The following is a 21,753-nucleotide window of genomic DNA, read 5'->3' on the forward strand; positions in this document are numbered from 1 at the left end:
GATCTCTATGCCCCACAATGGCCTGCATATCATAAACCAGCAGATCTTGAACTTTCTACCTTAATATAAATTAAAAGCCCAAGCGCCAGAGACATGATTCACTTTAGATTAAAGCTAAATCCAGACTTCAGATAATATAATTCCAAAAGAACACAATAATCAAAGAAAGATGAGAGGGAGGAGTTTCCAATTATTCTGTTTCTTTTGCTCTGGAAAACCTTGACTAATATAAATTGTGACACCAAATGTCAAGGCCTCCAGAACCAGCTCAGAAAACACATCCCATACATGGATGAGAATGTTTAGGATGAATTTTCTGAGTTGTTTCTGGTATTTCTGGGTTGGCTATCTAATATGAGCATAACTTTGTTTCTGGTAGAAAAGAGCACATGAATAATCTAAGGTGTGATTCATCAGAGATATGCAAACTAACTATCTGTACCAGACACTCCTATTCCACTACTTTATGAACCAAGAAGGTGAGTGACTACATACTTTTAACCATTTTGAGGATGTAGTACAAATCTAATGATATTGACTGTCTGCTCTTAGTATCAATCAAGTGGTATACGTAAAAGAAGAGATAAAGGGTTTGAATTCCCAGATCAAGTACCACCTAAAAGCTTTCTAAATTTGTCCCAAAAAGGAAGCTTATTTCCTGTACTTCAGGGCTAAAATGGCTGGAAATCAAATTCAGAATCTCTTCCTACAACTGGTTGACCTATAACACAAGCTGAGCTCTCAGCCTTTTCATGGATTAACTGTTAAAAAACACTAATTGGGAAACAGAACAAGCATTTGTACATTGGAATGAGCCTAACAAAGCTAGAGATACTAAACCAATGGATCTTCTTGGCCAAGGGAAGCAATGTCCCCACTGCAAGAAGCAGTGACTTGCAATCATTTCCCAAAGGAAATGACTACTTGAGCAGCCTCTCTGCCACAGTGATATTGGCTTTTCTAACTCCATTTGAGGAAATGCTCAAGGCAATGGATTCATAAGACAAGAGTAATTCCCCTCAGGACTTACCCTCAAACTTGCTATTTCATTCTACTTAGAACTAGACCCAACGCTCAGCAGGCCCCTACAGTGAGAGACAATGTGCTGTCTAATAGAAAGTACATTACATTGCAAAATCCTCGTCAATCATTCATTGGACATCTTAGGTGACAGATAGTTGACATTCTGCATCAGCAACATAAATTATTCTTTAGCATTTAATATTCAATTGACTAAAATAACATCTCTGCTCCCCTCTTTCTCACATAAATTCAATGGTGAACATGGATGGAAGGCTTTAATAAACACTCCTATTCCTGAAGAAGGAGAGCTATATGGATGTCCCTGTGAAGAAAAAGGGCCAATGGCCTTCTAGTTTGGTGGGGAGAGTTTCTTGACTTAAGCCATTTATGTGTTTGGTATTTTTTTTTGTTATTGCTAATTTGCTTCTCTTTGAGGACTCCTTTATCCACTGTTCTAAGCCTTTGGGTTTGCTTTTGAGAGGACACCTATCAAAGAGGGAACTGCAGATCACTGTCCCCTGTGGAAGTTTATAAATCTCTGAAGCTGCATACAACTCAAACATCTGGAGCATCAACCTTTGCACTGCCACCATCCGTTAAAGACTTCCAGACCAGTGTTAGACGTGGGTGGAGCGGGGAATCCATTCCTTCCGATACTCAGTGAACTTCAAATCTTTTTGCATCTAGTCAGTTATGTTCTGTGTGCCCTAAGCCACACCCAAAATTATTTCCTAGACACAGTAACAAGTGGCATTTTAAAACACTTTGAAGAATAAATCCAATAAAAATTTCTTTGTTGAATAATATGACTCATGGGAAAGATCGAATTAAGGGAGTAGCCCTCCAAGTCAAGCCATTTAATTCAAGGTAGCCAACCCAAGTTAAAAAGAGAGAGAGGTATGGAGACAAGAAAGCAAGTAAATAAGGTCAACACGAGGCTTAATTAAGTCAAGCTGCTTTAACAAATATTTTTGCACCTAAAATAGCCTCTTTTCTTTTCTTCAGACTTGTTTGGTGGGAACACCCTTTCTCTTCAACATCCTTCACAAACACACAACATTGGGGATTTTTTTTTCCTCCCATGGTGAAATTTATTAAATCCACAGCTGCAATTTAAGTATGTCATGGATAGTAACTCTACGAGTCTTTAATTTTGTTCAGTCATGATAAAAAGCTGGCCCTCCAAGTTTAAGCACATCTCTACTCCTGAGTGAATGAAGACAAGATATGATACCCCTTTTTCAGAAAGTTAGCAATGGTCCCAATGTGTTTTAACAGTTTTAAGTAAACAGGACTATTAACAAAAAAAACGTTATGAGCAAAATGTTAAATAGCCCTTTTAACTAAAATCTCAGAATCAGACTAAAAGCTTATACTATTTAATATGAAACCAAAGTGTACAGTTGTTGGAAAATTGGGTAGTCAACAACTTGCTTTGCAATATGGGATAAGGCAAATAATGTACATACTAGAAAACAACTTAGAAAAACTAATTTAAATCCCCTGAAAGGCTCTTAAATGGACTGAAATAAAGTTTTAAATAAATACCAAAAAGAAAGTCACTTACAGTCATTGCCTCGTTATCTGTACAAGATACATTCAATTCCAATATCTCTAATGGGGGCTTAAAACCAAATACTAGAACTTTATATGTACATCTCTTCCTTACATAATTTAAGTAGGAATAACAGGAGAGTTACAACAATAAAATTGAACAATTAGAGCAATGAGCTGAAATACAGCATCCATACTCTTGTGTACTGGTGCCATTTATTAACTAATAGAAGGGTTTCATGAACACAGCATTGTGATCCCAGGCCAGTTACTCTTACAATCTCATGGGCAATGGGCAGATATGGTATCCATGCAGCATCCTCTCAACAAAGAAATGATTCACATCCTGGGAAGGGTGGAAAAGACCAACATGAAATTTTATCACACTACTTAGAATTACATGCAAGTTAAAACAAGAAATATTTATTTCTGAAATTTTCCATTTAACATGTTTGAGACATAATTGACTATGGAAAACTAAAAACACAGATGGGTAGGGTGGGGAGATTACTATAATAGTTTTAGTTCAATGAGCCATGGGTATGACAAAGGTGACTGAATTAATGTTGATATCAAAGCAAACAAGAAAGAAAGGATAAAAGGAAGAAACTGTCTTTGAATGGATAACTTGTCAAATCTACTATATGGTTAAAAGATTAAAACAGGATTCGCTCGATTATCTTTTATGGAGGAAAACTATGTAGAATTGTATCAGTTGTTCAAGAACAGCTTGACTGAGATATTCTTGGACTTGAATTCACAGTTGCCTATAGAAAACACCAACAAAATTAAGGAAAAGCATCATAAATGCCAGCCAGGCATTGTTCAAGGTTCTGTTACTTTAATTAAATAGTGTCATTTTATTTCATTTATATTTATACATTTAATCATGCTGCTGCCAACCCAAATTTTGCAAAACACTGGTATAAGAATGATAAGGGGTTTGAACACTCAAGAGTTCACTCTTAGAAATGCAAATCAAAACAACATTGAGATACCACCTCACCCCAGTTAGAATGGCTATCATCAAGAACTCTAACAACAACAGATGCTGGAGGGGATGCAGACAGAAGGGAACCTTACTGCATTGTTGGTGGGAATGTAAACTTGTTCAACCACTTTGGAAAGCAGTATGGAGGTTCCTCAAAAGACTCCACATAGAGCTCCCCTATGATCTAGCAATCTCACTTTTGGGCATTTACCCAAATGTTCACAAACAAGACCAGACTAAAGATACCAGCACAACTATGTTTATTGCAGCATTATTTACCATAGCGAACATATGGAACCAACCCAGATGCCCCTTAGTAGATGAATGAATCAAGAAAATGTGCTATATATATATATATATATATATATATATATATATATATATATATATATATATATATATATATATATATATATATACAATGGAATTCTATGCCTCCATCAGAAAGAATGGCATTGCCCCATTTGTTAGGAAATGGAAAGACTTGGAAAAAATTATATTAAGTGAAGTAAGCCAGGCTCAAAGAAACATAGGTCCCATGGTTTCCCTTATTTGCAATAACTAGTATATGTCTGAGTCAAGCAGAAAAAGGTCAGATAAGTTGATGTTAGGGAAATGAACCCTAAGATATGTATTCAAATGTTTTTTTCTTTCATGCAATTGTTTCTAACTTATTTATAAGATGATTTCTTTGTTGCATTGTATGTCCCTCCCCCATGGTATAAGCCCTGCTTTCACTATATTTGATGTCGGTATAATTTGTGGAGGGGAAGGGCAAAAACAAATCGTTTAAATAGGGATACAGGTGGACCCATTGCAACAATGAGATGTACAAGTCGTTATGTCAAAAAACGAACTTAAAACTTTGGTGGGGGGGGAGGGATTGGGTGGGGAGATGGGAAAGGATATGGGAAGGGGAAACAAAGGAGAAGGCTACAATGCTTGATAAGAAATATACTCATTATCTTGCCCATGATGTAATTGTAACCCCTCTGTACAGTATTTTCACAATAAAAAAAAAAGAGTTTACTCTTAGAATAGAAATTAGAAAATCCTTTTTTTAATAATTTGAGGTAATTTTTACAAATGAGTTGGGTCTGCCAGGAAGACACAGTAGAGAAAGGGTTCCTAAGGAACAATAATATATGTTAAGAAATAGCAATGCAAGACCCTGGGATCTTGGTAACAAGATTGGTAGCTTTTCTGATGGTAAAACTGATAACAGTGTATGAGGTATGTTAAGAGAAGCTGAGGCTGAGCATAGGAAGGACATCTTATTGCTATCTTGTGGGCAAAGGAAGATCAATACCTGAATTAAATTAGATAGAAATAGTGAAGAAGACTCCATATATTAAAAAACTGGCCTATTGTAAAGAGGACAACTTTTTTTTTTAAAAAATGAACATAAGTACTGAAAAAGAAAAGTCACAGACAAACTGTTTCTAACATTGATAACTGGATGGAGGATAGTGTCATTTAGAGGTAGAATGCTGATGAAAAAAACAGCCTTGAAAAAAGGCAAATGACAGTCTTTTGGAACAGGCTGACAATTTACATGACAATAGAGCCAGTCTACTTAGAGTACAGATGATTAGAAATGAGTACCTTGAGCTCAAGAAATGAAAAAATAAAGTAAAATGGGGAGCTAGTTATATGACTGAATACAAACCTAGCAGACTAGATAGCTGGTGCCAAGGAAGTAGATGATGGAACATTGCTCAAGCGCTGATGTCCTGGTATGTGGATTACAAGCAATTGTTTCCTTAGTCTCTCTCATGTCCCTGTTGTTCCTTTCTATCCCTTAAAAATGTGTCCTTACACTTAGACCCAATAATGGACATGCTAATAGAACTTGACAGAGTCTTTTTGGGAACACTTTGCATCTCTGATAAAGGAATTCATCAAAGGAAAAATGGATTTGAATTACACAGGGCATTCAACTATGGGGAAAAACTTAGGCTTCCTTATTTTCACTAAAATCCTATAAACACATCCAAATACTCTAGAGTTACTGTCTATTTTCATAGCACATGATGTGATCAGGATAAACTAAGACAAGCCAGATCCATTTCTTTCAGCTAAGAAATGGAAAAATAAGGGCCAGGTGCCAAACAAGTATGACACTCTGAGTTCAAATCCCATATACCACCAAAAAAGGGGAAAAAGAAGAAAATGTAAAGAGATGCATTTCTCAGTATTTGTTAACTCTAAAAAAGAAAAAAGCACACACATTAGCTATCAACTTCAAGCCATCAGTTATATCTTACACAGAAGATTTATAGAAGACTCTATCTTTCCTAATCCCTATCTAGCATTCTACCCTAAAAGCAGCAGATGGACTACAGGAATGAATAGATAGATGATAGATAGATAGATAGATAGATAGATAGATAGATAGATAGATAGATAGATAGATAGATAGATAGATGTAGATGGCTTTATATTCTTTGTCCTTCCTCCCCTCTAGGTATTCCCTTTTAGAATGTAAGTTGGCTCTCTGAATTTTCTGACTAGTAGGCTGTAGCAGAAATGCTCTGTACTTCAATAGAGTGTGCTGCTTGTGTGTGTGTGTGTGTGTGTGTGTGTGTGTGTGTGTGTGTGTGTGTGTGTGTGTGTGTGTGTATGTGTGCACGTCCTAGGGCTTGAACTCCTGACCACTGTCCCTGAGCTTTTGTTCTCAAGGCTGGTGCTCTACCACGCGAGCCACAGCTCCATTTCAGGCTTTTTGGTGGCTAATTGGAGATAAGAGTCTCATGGACTTTTCTGCCAGGGCTAGCTTTGAACTGTGATCCTCAGATCTCAGATTCTAAGTAACTAGGATTATAAGCGTGAGCCAACAACACTTGGCTTTGGTTTGTGATTTTTGTCTGCTTGGAATGGTTGTCTTAGAAGCCAGTCATTATGTCAGAGGTGTAGAAATCCTCAATGAACTCATCAGGGATAACACACTAAAAAGTTTTCCATGCACCTTCATGAGGCACCAGGTAGTTACAATATACAGTGATTTGAGTGTGATCTTACCTCACAACAGGAAATGGTAAAGTTTACCCACTGCCTTATGAAGTCCATAACCCCTTCACACATGAAAAAGTGAGCTGTATGGGACTTGGCATAAACATGAACTTACAATAGCAATTTAAACTTCATAACCAGCCTCTTAACTCATGCAGCAAACTATTTTATAGACTGTCTTACTCTTACAGCCCAAGAAATGTGGGCAGTAACTGTCAGGAAAGGCTGCTGACAATAATTCTCTCTATTCACCTTGTATGTTTTCCGCATTTCTAATACTTTACTCAACTAAAAGGAACTGGATGAGTAATAGGCCTAGAATTATCAAAATAATAGGCCATTAGAGAACAAATGAGTCTACTAAGCTTGCATATAACCAAATATTATGAAAGAAAGTATGAGTAGGAAATACAAGAAAACACACAGTAATAATGTCATGGAATCCTCAGATCCTTCATTATAGTTTATAATGATCCTTTTCTAAAAGGCCCAGGAATGTTTTCTGAGGCAATTCCTAAGCCAGTATTTCTCCCTCAAGGAATATGTATTTAGTAGCTATATCTTGCCAATGAAGTGCTTTGAAATGCTGGGAGTACAAATTTATCACACACCCAAATACATTTACACAGCTATTCAGATAATATATGTTATAAAGGAGTTCCTATTATATATGGACCTAGGTTTATTGTGTATTTTAAAATCAATAAATCTTAGAATAACTTTGCATTATGTAATTGGTCATTTGATTCATAACTTGATGACCTCATATAAAAATTCCAACCTATGAATCATTAAGTCACTTTTCTAATACATTCTTCAAAGTTGAGGAATTCAAGGTTACAAAAATGTATTTGGATTTCTATATAACATATTGCTTCCTTAGAGGTATCTACACAGCCTCTGTAGAGTTCACAAGATGATATGTCCCTCAAAACTTAAATTATATCCAGAGAGAGCATTAGGGTTGTGTTATCCCTGTGGACTACTTGCTTTTGACATGATTCAACTTGTTTTGTTTTCTAGTGTTGAAAGGAGTGGAAAAATTGATCCATTTAATAAACATTTCTGAAAAACATTAGCATATAACAAGTGAAAAGGGACATGCTTTTAAAAGTTGAAAAGAAACAAAACCAGCTGTTGCGGGGGGGGGGGGGGAGAGAACGAAATGAATCTACTGAAAAATATGAACAGAGTCTTATTTTCAAGCCTAGTCTCAAAGACCATTAAGGAACAATACAGGCTATTCTGGAAAGTATCTTTCAAATACCAGTAACAGCACTGATTTAAAAATTTCAAAAATATGTTCCTATAAAAGAGAATAGAAAGAAAGTAACAATTACCATTTCCATCTAGAAGCCTTAAGGGTAAAGTACCAGGGATGCACTCAAAATCAGGTGGCCCCGGAAAGTAACTAGCAGTACAAACAATTGACAGATGTGATGATGAAAGCCTGTCATGCCAGCAACTTGGGAGTCGGCGATTAGGAGGCTCATGGATCAGCAATTAAACAGGAGGTATAGCTAGAAAGACTGCAGTCCAGTCTGGCCCCAGCAAAACCATGAACCCCATCTGAAAGAAATAACCAAAAGCAAAAAGGGATGAGGGAATAGATTAAATAGGAAAGTACCTGACTAGCAGGTGCAAGACTCTTACTTTAAACCTCAGTATCCCTAAAGAGAAAGATACACACACACACACACACACACACACACACACACACACACACACACACACACACACACACACACACACACACACACACACACACACACACACACACACACACACACAGAGTCAGATCTGATAAAATACAAGGATCTCTGAGCTCAATATATCTATGTTCTTCAAGTCTACTACTAAAATACTGGGACTGGTATTTCTCCACAATGAATGGTTTTTACAGTGCTTAAAATCTTTTTGTTGTTGTTGGTTGTGAGACTTCAACTCTGGGCCTAGGCACTGTCCCTGAGCCTTTTTATGTTCAAGGCTGGTACTCTACCACTTTGAACCACAGTGCCACTGACAGTGACTTTTTCTGCCAGGCTGGCTTCAAACCATGATCCTCAGATCTCAGCCTCCTGAGTAGTTAGGATTACAGGTGTGAGCCACCGGTGCCCAACTGTAGTGCTTAATTTTATCTTTATGTTATAAGGTCTGAAGAAAATGCACACCAAAGAAGTAATTATTAGGATAAAATACTTATATACCTACTAACCCTAGAAATCATTTGCAGAACATCCTAGTTGAAAACTGGCAAATTCCTAAGTCCCCAGCAATTGTATGTGCCCCCTCCACTGGGCTTCATAATAATTAACAGAGTATCAACATTTCATTCTCTAATTCTTTCTAGTCATGAATATTTTGTCACCAGATAATTTGTTTCCCAATTATGTGAGTATCCAAATCATACCATTAAGTCACTGAGATGTAACTAAGGAATCCCACATTCCAGAAGGCAAGTTCTAGGATTCACAACATTCTCTCTCAACAACCCTCCAAGGTACTTTCCCTTCTGTTATATAAATGAAGCCAAAGCTAGAAATCTACCCTGCTAGTGAGTTGAGACATAAGCCTAATTTTAATGATCATCTTTTCTCCATATCATTATTAAATGACATCATAAAAACTAGGAAAATATTGACAAATAAAAAACATATAATTCTTAGATCATTGCAATAATATATTGAGTAACAGTGCTGACCGAGGACACTTGATTTCAGAGGAAATGCTTTCTGGTTTCCCACTTGATATAATGTTAGCTCTGGTCTATAATACATAGCCTTTATTATAATGAGATGTGCCTCTTCTACTTCTCATTTTGCAGGGCTTTTATTATGAAGGGATGTTTGAGTTTTACAAAGGATTTTTTCTGCATTTATTAAGATGATTATATGATTCATGTCCTGGTTTCTGTTTATCTACTGTACTGATCAGTTTTCACATATTGAACCATTCTTGTGATCCTGGAATGAAATTCAACTTGATCATGATGAATTATCTTTTTAATAAATTATTGAATTGGGTTGTAAGTAATGTATTTAAAGATCTTTTATTAAAATCAGTGTCCATCAAAGAGCTATTTTTTTTGTTTAGCCCTTATCTCATTTTTGTTGTCAAGTTAATACCGACTGCATAAAATGAGTTGGGAGTGGTTTATTCTTTTTATAATTTGTGCAATCATCTCAGGAACAGTGGTGTTCGTTCTTCCTTGAAGCTCTGGTACAATTCAGAGGATGTTTAAATGCTTTTGCTTGTTACTGATGTGTCAAATTGTAACTTCTTTAATTTTGGTAGGCCATTTGTACCTAGAAATGTATCCATTTTTCCTAATTTTTCCAATTTATTGATAAGAATTCAAAATATACCTACCATCTTCTGGATTCCAGTGGTATCTCTTATTCTACCTTTTTTATTTCTAATTTTGTTAGTATGTGTTTTCTCTTTCAGTTTGGCTAAGGATTCATCAATCTTGTGTGTCCTTTTAAACAACTAACTTTGTTTTATTGGTTTTTATATTGCTGTTTTAGTTTCCACCTCATTAATTGCAGCTCTGTTCTTCATAATTTCTTTTCTTCATAATTTAGGATTTCATTTGTTCTTATTTTTTTGAAACACTCATAGGTCATTTACTTGAGAACTCTTGATTTTGTAATGTAGGCATTTTTATAGCTATAAAAATTCCTCTTAGAACTGCTTCTATTGTATGGTATAGGTTTGAGATGTGTTGTGTTTCCATCTTCATTTATTTACAGGAATTCTTTAATTTCAGCCCTTATTTTTCCAATGATTTGATAGTCACAACAAAATTTATTGTCTAGTATCAATGAATTTGCATATTTTCTCATGCTATTGATTTTTCACATTTTATTTACTTGTGGTCTGATAAAATAGTTAATTTTCTTATATTTTCTGAGGCTTGTTTTACATCCTAAAATATTATTATGAGAAAGTTCCATGAGAAGTTGAGAACAATATGTATTGTGTGACTGTTGGAGAGAAGATTCAGCAGATGATATTGATTTATAATGTTTAGTTCTGACAGTTACTGGCTGATATTTTGTCTGGATAGTCTACCTATTGGTGTGAATGGGGTACTGAAATCATATACTATTATTGTGGTGGGACCTGTCTGTATCTAAATGTCCAGTAGTGTTGTCTTATGGAATTGGCTGTGTTGACCTTTAATATGCTTCCAACAGCTATATCCTTTTAATGAATTATTTCCATAATCGATAAGAAGCAATCTTCTTTGTCTCTTTTAACTAATTTTGATTGTAAGTCTGTTTGCTCAGATATAAGTATAACTGTTCCTGCTTGCTTTAAGGTTCCATTTGTTTGTAACTTTTTTATTCCTTTCACTTTAAGTCTGTATCTCTGACAGTGAGGAGAAAGAAATAAAAAAGGGATACAAACTGTCCCTGTTTTCAAACATGATCCTAAACTTAAAAGGCTGTAATGATTCCATAAAAAATAAAACCCCTTAAGTAAGCATTTGCAGAAAAGTAGGACACAAAATTGACACAAAACCAATAGCTTTTCTACACACAAATTCCATGGAAAGAAAGTCAGGAAAGCAATCCCATTCATAAGGGACAAAAAAACAAAGTTAAAACCTTAGGTACAAATAAAGATGTTAAAAAAGACTTTCATATAAAAATTATGAAGCATTGAAGAAAGAAATTATACAGAACACTAAAAGACTGAAGAATATCCATGTGCATGAATTGGCAATAAATATTGTTTAAAGGACCTCATTTCAGAAAGTAATATATATTCACATGCAATTCCCATTACAATGCCAATTATATTATTCACAGAAATTAAGAGAAAATACACAAACTGATCCTAGACAAAAACAGCAGTGTGGGGAGGATCACAACACCTGACTTCAAACTATATTATGGGAGCCACTGTAACCAAAGCAGTATAGTACTGGCACAAAAACAGGCACACAGACCAACAGAATAGATAGAGGATCCTAAAATAAGCCCATGCCGCTACAGCTATCTGATTCTTGACAAAAGCACTCAAACATGCATTGGAGAAAAAGACAATCTCTCTAACAGGTGGTTCTGAGAAAACTGGTCATCTTCATGCTGAAGAATGAAACTAGATTCCTATTCCTCCCCCTGTACAAAATTCAACTCAAAATGGACCAAAGACCTTAAACTGAATGGGATTTCAATAGCTCAGAAATCAGTGCAAGATTTGGCAATTGGAATTGCAACAGATTAAAAAGCTTCTGCATAGCAAAAAAGAAAAAACCAGCCCGAAGAAATAAACTACAGAAAGAGAAAATACCTTTACAGAAATTCACCCAACAAGTGATTAGCATCCATAATATTTAAATAATGCAAAAATAAATAAGTCAATCAGTAAATGAAGTAAATATATTGGGTAGATATTTTTCAAATGAAAAAGGACAAATGGCCAATAAATACATGAAAAAATAAACATTTTTAGCAATTAACGACATGAAATCAAAACTACATTGAGATTTCATTTCACCCCAGACAGAATAACTATCATCAAGGAGAAAAAAAGATGTCAACAAGAATACAAGAAATGGGAACTCTCATCAGGTGCTGGTGGCTCACGTCTGTAATCCTAGCTACTCAGGATTCTGAAATCTGAGGATCCCAGTTCAAAGCCAGCCCCGGAAGGAAAATCCAGGCGTTCCATAAACTTCTAAGAAGTCAGAAGTGGAGATATGGCTTAAAGTGGTAGAGTGCTGCAGGACTCTCTCTCTCTCTCTCTCTCTCTCTCTCTCTCTCTCTCTCTCTCTCTCTCTCTCTCTCTCTCTCTCTCTCTCTCTCTCTCTCTCTCTGTGTCTGTCTGTCTCTGTCTCTCTCTCTCTCTCTCTCTCTCTCTCTCTCTCTCACACACACACACACACACAAAGACACACACACAAATGAGTGCACCATCATAAACACTTAAGCACCCTACAGAAATAAGAGTTAAGGCATGCAGCTCTCTGCATTCTGCTGTTGATGCTTTTTTTGGTTGATTTTGTACACCATGATGTGAGCAACACAAAGTTCCACAATGGCTTTTCACATTGCTCCCCCTGTTCCCTATTCTCTTTCCTACTCCCATCTCAAAACTGGAGAAAAATAGCCTTTTGGCAGCCTACCAGCTCTCATGCCCACAGAGACACATTAGCAATTCTCAGTGGGGCACCGGTAGTGAAGCTGGTTGCTGATAGCTAGGCTGAGTAGTCAGTTGACCTACAGACTGATGAGCTCATCCCCAAAGCTAGCATGATTCTAGCAGATGTTTGAACTTCACAGAGTTGCTTCTTCTTTTTCTCTAAAGCCAACCAGGACCCCATGGAAATCTGTTGAGCAATGCAGAGCACACAGTTACATAGGGGAGAACCAGGAGAAAGATATCCATTGGGCCTGTTACTATACTATTTACCTCTTCACACCCGACTTTAGTCTACTGGAGTTGTGACTTTGCTGTGGAGATATAGGGTACAGAAAAAGTGGCTTAAAGATTATATAACTGTAAAAATTGTATAATAGTTATCTGAATATTTCAGTTTTGATAGATAGTTTACAAGAGGTACAAATCAACAGTATACATCCAGTCACAGATGTGTTTAATAACACAGAGTTCCTCAACAAAAATGTTTGGGTAGTATCTTGCATTGTGAGTCTGACTCCTAAGATTTTGTGACAACTCAGTGAGTTTCTAAACATTTAAAATGTGTTACAAATTTTTCAACTAAAACATGAAAATAGCCTTAGAAAACCACCCATACTTTGTAATGTATTTTGTACAATTCATTCTGGTTTGGGAAAGTTTTGGTAAACACAGACCATCCCTAATGGGTTAAAAATACTGAACTAGTGACTGAGAGCATGTACATTTTATGTCTCCACAAATTAAACAATAAAACATAAAAGATCTATCAATGGGATTGGAGTTTAGGGCCAAACAAAAGCTTGTTCTTTTAGGTAAAAAAAAGTACTTTCAGTTTGGAATATTTCTCCTAATCTACTCTCCATTTTTCTTTAAGTGGAGCAATTTCCTTTTAAGTGGAAATGGTTGCATCTTCACATGTATTAGAAAATGCAATTAGATAGAAATTTAATACCCTACAGCTGGAAAATGAACAATCCATTCTTCCTCTTCCTGGACAAGGTCACATTGCTGAGCACACTCAAGTTAAGCGTGATACAGAAGTTAAGCCATAAATCCAATGAGATGGACAGCTCTGGCACTCAGATACAGCAAGGCCCAGTGTCAAAGGGACTCACACTCAAGTCTCTGTTTCACTTAAAAACTCTCAGTCCTTATTAACAAATAGTCCCTGTATTTAAAAAAAAAAAGTAATAATGTAGTGTTTTACAGACCAGATAAACAAGCCACTGTCATTCTCAAACTAAAATATATTTAGGGAAAAAAATGTAAGTGAAACTAATTTGCTACATATGTTTTATACATACAGTACATAAGGGGGTTTCTCCAACGCCATATGGAAAGCATCTGAACTTGTAAGACAATGACCTTCATAAATCACTCCAGGCTCCAACCCCAAATTATGTCTTGTTCCCTCACTCATGGGATAGTCACTATATCTCATATAAATTCATTATGTTATATGTGCACAATAATCTATCTCTACCTTTATAAGGGATGATGTCATAACACACAGCCAGGGTTTTCCAAAAAAGGGAACAAGCTCTCTCACCAGATAGACCAACCTATGGAGCAGTTTGTCCAAACACAGTATGTTCTGCAGTGCAGCCTACCCAGGCTGCAAGAAGAAAAAGAAATAAACAATCTAAGAACAAGATGGTTTCTGAGCATTCCTGATTTCCTATCCTTCCAAGGTAATTATAAACTAAAATAGCCTTACATATCTTCACATACTTTGCTTTTATCTTTCCCTCTTATACCCATTAAAACGAACTGCTCTTCCTGGCTACTTCGATCTGAGCTGAATCACAAGCCATATTCCACCAAGTTTCTCTTAATAAATGAATTGCCATGAAAAAGGTTTAAACTAGGGGGAGAACAAGTTTATGGAAGAAGAAAAAGAAATAGGTATATTCTATCCCCAGCCTCTTTATTAAAAAAAAAAGAAGTTGCCTTATACCATGTTTCTTCTTGGTCCAATCTTCTTCTACCTTCCATAATTGCGGAGTGTAGGTTTATCTGTGCGCTTACTTAATGTAACCACTTGGAGAAATGAGCAATTTACATTGATATATTTATATTCATCTTGGTTCTTCTTCCTTTAAGAAATTTAAAGCTCTTAATCTCTGAACTGGAAACCAAAAACATGTGTAAACCTATATAAGGAGAATGTCAGTCCTTTGAAATTGTCTCCATTTCCTTACTTCTAGTGTTTGTGGGCAATCTGGGTCGAGAACCAAGCGTGTAATTCTAGGAATGCAAAGGCCATGATTAACACATGTTGTATGAATGAAGTGCGCAGTCATGTCCACATAAGGAGTAGTTATGAGAAGGACAACCTGGAGAAATTATGCCCCACCTGAAGTTGGCAGATCTGAAAAAAAATGGTACATTTAGGATTGCTAAGAGAACCACCACAAACACACTAGCAAAATATGTCTACAGACTGTCTAGACATTTTTAGAAAAAGTATGCAACCTGACTAACATTTGCTGGGGGAAAAATTTCAATTGGAAATAGAGAATTCAATCAATTCTGTTATATAGAACTGTGCTGCTACAAATATATAAAAAGATGACTAAAGAATGCCAAAGCAGGCATTGTAAGGGCACGCCTTTAGTATAAAATTTTGCATAAAACTTTCAAGAGTAAATTATCTGGTAGTAAATTTATAGCTGAACATATCTCCTATCTTTTTTTAAAATATTGTGATAAAGAAATAAAGACTTTAAGATTCCAAATTATCGGAAGTTTCAGGCTGGGAAGGTGGCTCAGCAGTAAGAGTGCTTGCCTTGCATGCATGAAGCCCTGGGATCCATTCCTCAGCACCCCATAAGCAGAAAAAGCCAGAAGTGGCGCTGTAGCTGAAGTGGTAGAGCGCTAGCCTTGAGCTGAAGAACTGAGGTACAGAGCCCAGGCCCAGAGTTCAGGCCCCACGACTGATAAAAATAAATAAATAAATAAATAAATAAAGTTTCATGAAAAGCCTTCAGACTTAGGAGAATTAAATGTATAACTCATACTCACAGAGTATAAATGCCACAAAATCTGTTTATTTTTCTACCATTGATTGAAAAATTGAAAACTCAAATTTCTAAAAGAAAAAATATTCTTAATGCTTCTGTTTTCTTCAATCATTGCATCTTTCCTTAGTTTTGGCTCTGAGGGAATAATGGGGACCATACTTTTTATCTGAAACAACAGATTTCTCCTTACAAAGAATGCCTACTAGGTGACACTGGAATGTCACCATTAAAGGACTGTTCAGCATGGAATTCCACATTCAGAAAGCAGAACCTGAGGAAATGGGTTGCCAGAAACACTAGTAACACTAACTTGGAGTTCTTCAGACAGAAGGAAAAAATACAAATGAATAAAGGAAATAAATAAGATGTAAGTAACCACTAATCTTTTGTCCTATTCTTACAATTTTCTTTAGACGTTAATAGATATTTTTAATTTCTGTATTGTTTTTATAGAGGTGATATGCAGAGGGTTTACATTTACATGAGTCAGGTAATGAGTACATTTCTTTTCATATAGTGTCATCTGTTCCCTCATTCTCTCCCAGTCTCCCTTCTCCTCTCTCTACCCAAGAGTAGTATGGTTCTCTTCCCTCAATGTCCAGTGAACTCCATTGCTGTACTTTTTCATCCTTTTTCCCTCCAGTTCTATGCCTTCCCCCCACCCATCTGAAAATATACATGAATACGCCGTATATAATGCAAAGAAGACATAATCATCAAAGACTTCAATGTTAACAGATTTTTTTAAGCAAAAAGAATATTAGTACACTGTGGTGTTGACCATGTTTGTAGAAGTAAAATAATGAGACTGTAGCATTAAGGACAGGGGAGGCAGGAGAAACAAAATCTACTCATTTTTTTCTTTCTTTTATATTTTTTAATTTCTTTATTATTATAAAGGCAATATACAGAGTGTTTATAGTTACATTAAGTCAGGTAATGAATTTATTTCTTTTTGAACAATGTCACCCTTTCCCCTGCTTTCAGTTTTTCCCTCCCATCCCCACCCACAAGTTGTATAGTTCATTTTCAAAATAATACCTACTGAGTACCACTGCTGCATTTATTCACCCTTTTCCCCTCCATTTCTGTGTCTTCTTTACCATCCCAGAGAGAGATAAACAAACAGACAAAAAGAAGAGAAAACAAAAATGGTAATGTAGAAAAAAAACTTGTTTCCATTTCTGGAGTTCATTTCAATAAATATTACTTTACATGATTAGATGCACATGGGCATTGAACCTTTTTGGTCCTCTCCTAAGAATATCCTCCTTTGAGATCACTATGTGTGAATGCATAGAGTCCTGTATCATTTCTCATGTCCTAGTGTATTTTAAGCCTAGCTTCTGCATATGAGAGAAAACACCATTTGTGTGTCTGAGCTTGTCTTACCTCACTTAACATGATTCATTCTAGGTCCATCCATTTCCCTGCAAATTACATACTATTCTTTCTAACATATAGATAGATGATAGATAGATAGATAGATAGATAGATAGCACCTTTTTTGGCTCTGCTCATCTATTGTAGAGCAGCATCTGGGCTGTTTCCATAATTGGCGATTGTGAATAATGCAACAGTGCCCTGGATTGGTATAGCTGGGTCATAGTAAGGACTTTTTTTTTATAATAATGAAAATTACTGAGTTCTCATTTAGTCAGTAGACATCAATTAAGGAATTTTAGTCTAGATTAAAAGAAAATGCTGTGTACAAAAAGAAAATGCTGTGTACAAAAGAAACACTTTAAATGTAACCATATATGCAACTGAAATTCTTTTGCATAACCATTTAAAGATAATCCAATAATGATTTAAATTTCTCTTAAAAAGGAATAAGAAAAATATGCCATGTAAACACTATTCATAAACAACTACAGAGACTATAGTCATATAAGACAAAATAGACATCACAGTGAGGAATACTACCAGGGTTACAGAAGATCATTTCTTTATGACAATGTAGTTCATTTGTCTGATGAAGCAAATAGAAGACCAGTAGTAAATCACTTGTCAGCCCTTTGGACTGAGAATAAGTTAAAAAATCAATAGTGATACAATTCCTAATATCTTTGATTTCAGCTTTCTACCCTTGCTCTCTCTAGTGCTTCACTAATTGTCTCTCCAATGCCCTGGTTCTTTTGTTGCTTGCCCTCTTATTCCTTCCCCTTCATCAAGGATAAGCTCAGAACTTTTTCCATCCTTTGCTCTACTTCCTTCTCTATCTGAGGTCCCTTCTCTCTATCCTTTACTTTCATAATCCAGTTTTCTGACACTGAAGAACACTTGAGGACTTCTTTAAGGTCTTAGGACACTGAGTCATCTTTTGCTATTCAAAAAGCAGTTTCTTCCATCAGAGGACCCACAAGTGCCAGCCTAATGCAGTGGGCATTTTGTTGGCATTTGACTGCCAACAACCACAACCACAATAACAAAGTACGTTTCTGACTGATGAGGCCAATTGTGTGTGGTTTTTCCTGATTCACTCACTTTTTCTATTTCTGCCATAAAATAGTGAATTTAAATAATCATAACAAACAAAGCATTGTTTGCAAGTTTAAGTCCAGATGTTTCATTCATTTATTGATATTCTAGTGATCAACTACACAGAATTTCCTTACACAGGCACTGAAACAAGAAAAAAGAATTAAATTTATTTTAGCTTTAAATCGTTGTATGAAGGGGTTTCAATTCAACATGTCAAGATATGAATACAATCCAGCTTGATCAACATCATCCCATCCATCCACCATCTATCCAAATGATTGTTCATGACTGAACTTTCACTGAAAGTTATTTCCATCCCTAAACCCCATCAAATCTTTATGGAAACTACTCTTTTTTTTTGTTTTGTTTTGTTTTTTTGTTTTCTTTTTTTTAATTTAATTTTATTTTATTTGAGAACATACTGTACAGAGGGGCTACAATTACATGGGCAGGATAATGCATACATTTCTTACCAAGCATTGCAGCCTCCTCCTTTGTTTACCCTTCACCTCCCTTCCCAGCCTCCCCCCTCCCCCCACCCAATTATACCCCCCTCCCCCCCCACACCGACATTGTAAAGTTGGTTTTGACATGACATTTTGTACTTCTCATTGTTGCAACAGGTCCACCTGAATCCTTAAACGACTTGTTTGTCCCCATCTCCTCCACATGTTATACTGACATCAAATATAGTGAAAGCGGGGGTTACACTGTGGGGGAGGGACATACAAAGCAACAAAGAAATAATCTTATAAATGCGTTAGAAACACATGCATGAAAGAAACGAAAACATTAAAATACATATTTAAGGGTTCATTTTCCTAACATCACATTATCTGACCTTTTCCGCTTGACTCATACCTATACTAGATATTGCAAATAAGGGAAACCATGGGACCTATGTTTCTTTGGGCCTGGCTTACTTCACTTAATATAATTTTTTCCAAACCTTTCCATTTCCTAACAAATGGGGAAATGTCATTCTTTCTGATGGAGGCATAGAATTCCATTGTGTATATATACCACATTTTCTTGATCCATTCATCTACTGAGGGGCATCTGGGTTGGTTCCATATCTTAGCTATGGTAAATAATGCTGCAATAAACATAGTTGTGCTGGTAGCTTTAGTGTGGTCTTGTTTGTAAACATTTGGGTAAATGCCCAAAAGTGGGATTGCTGGATCATAGGGGAGATCTATGTGAAGTCTTTTGAGGAACCTCCATACTGCTTTCCAAAGTGGTTGAACAAGTTTACATTCCCACCAACAATGAAGTAAGGTTCCTTTCTGTCCACATCCCCTCCAGCATCTGTTGTTGTTAGAGTTCTTGATTTTTGCCGTTCTAACTGGAGTGAGGTGATATCTCAATGTTGTTTTGATTTGCATTTCTTTTATGGCTAGGGATGTTGAACATTTCTTCATGTGTCTATTGGCCATCCTTCTTTCTTCTTCAGAGAAGCTTCTCTTTAAGTCTTTCGCCCACTTATTTATTGGGCAGTTGTTTCTTTGAAGATTTGTTGTTGGGGGGTTTAATTTTTTGAGTTCCAAGTATATTTTAGATATGAGACCCTTGTCCGTTGTATGGCTAGTAAAGATCTTCTCCCAATCCGTGGGCTTTCTATTGATCTTGCTAGCTATGTCATTTGCCCTGCAGAAGCTCTGCAACCTTATGCAATCCCATTTGTCCAACCTTTCTTTGATTTGTTGTGCTTCCGGGTCTCTATTCAGAAAATTTCGGCCTGAGCCAAGGAGACCTAGGGTTTCTCCTATTCCATCCTGTAATGTTTTCAGAGTGTGTGCTTTGAGTTCAAGGTCTTTGATCCATTTGGAGTTGATTCTGGTGCAGGGTGATATATAAGGATCTAGGCTTTAGTTTTCTACATGTAGTTAACCAATTTTGCCAGCACCATTTACTGAAGAGGCTGTCTTTCTTCCATTCTATTGTTTTAGCTTCCTTATCGAAGATTAGATGGCTATAGGTCTGTAGGTTCATTTCTGGGTTTTCAATTCTATTCCATTGGTCCTGAGGTCTGTTCTTATGCCAATACCAAGCTGTTTTGATTACTATGGCTTTATAGTAGAGTTTGAAATTTGGTATTGATATTCCTCCAGCAGTGTTCTTTCTGTTGAGGAGCGTTTTTGCTATTCAGGGTCTTTTATTGTTCCATATGAATTTTTGGATTGCCTCTTCTATTTCCTTGAAGAATGAGGGTGGAATTTTGATAGGTATCGCGTTGAATTTGTAGATAGCCTTGGGAAGTATTGCCATTTTCACGATGTTAATCTTGCCAATCCAGGAGCATGGGAGGTTTTGCCATTTTTTAAGTTCTGTGTTGATTTTATGGACACTACTCTTTTATTCTTACAATGGACTCTCAATAGCTAAAACTATGGTTGACTTTCAGTCTTTATAGTATTTGATCTCTTTTACAATTTTGATATTCTACATTCTCAATACACAGTTCCCTACCCGCAGAAAGAACTGCATCAATGAAGACAATGATGTTTAAAGTTCAAGCCTCTCTCTGTATATTGAAGGGCTCCAGGAATGTCTTTACATGATCAGTTGTTGTTTTTTTGGCACTGATGCTTGAACTCTACCTCATGCTTGTGCTCTACCACTTGAGCCATGCTTTCAGCCTGGCTTTTGCTGGCTATTTTGGAGATGGACTCTCACAGACTTTTTCTGCCTAAGTTGGCTTCAAACCATGATGTTCAAGATCTCAGCCTCCTGAGTAGGTAGGATTACAGTTAGAGCCACAGGCACTTGGCCATGATATCTTTTAACTTGTAAAGTAGTATGATAGCCAGATATAATAGCTCACGTCTATAATCCTACTCAAGAGGCATGGATAGAGGGGATCATGAATCAAAGCTAGCCTAGGCAAAAAGGTAGCAAGATTTCTTCTAAACAAATAGCTGGGCATGGTAGTCTAAGCCTGTCATCCCAGCTACATGTGAAGTATAAATAGGAAATTAATAGTCCATGCCCACCCAGACAAATCTAAAACCAACTTAAGCAAAAAGGACTGGTCAAGTAGCAGATCACCTGTCTAGTAAGTTCTATGCCCTGAATTCAAGTCTTCAGTATCACATCTAAAAAATAAAAAGATAACCTCATTAGCTAAGACTCATCTACCCCTTTCCCCCCATTCCAACACATTCCCCTCACTCTAGGTAGCATTTGGAGTGGCCATGGACATTTGGAGATCAAGCCAAGGAGAAACTGAGTTGCAAATACGTTTAGTTTATTTTAGAAGGATAAATGTTTTATGTGGTTTTCAGCACTTTCATTTATAATTAAGTGATTGCTAACAAAATGCCAGACTAGGAGGTGGCAGAGATAGGGTTGTCTTACTCAAACACTAACAATCTCAGTAAAACACAATTTGGCCTTTTGGTTGTTGAGTGGCCCCTCAATTCATCACTTAGTCTACTCACTCACTGGCATTTCAGTCTATTCCCAAGAATCTGTCACAGTAGCATTTGGCCCTTTGCTTCTTCTTTTGCAGAT

Source organism: Dipodomys merriami, unplaced genomic scaffold (assembly GCF_024711535.1).
Source record: "Dipodomys merriami isolate MVZ:Mamm:240054 unplaced genomic scaffold, mDipMer1.0.p SCAF_15, whole genome shotgun sequence".
NCBI classification, from domain to species: domain Eukaryota; kingdom Metazoa; phylum Chordata; class Mammalia; order Rodentia; family Heteromyidae; genus Dipodomys; species Dipodomys merriami.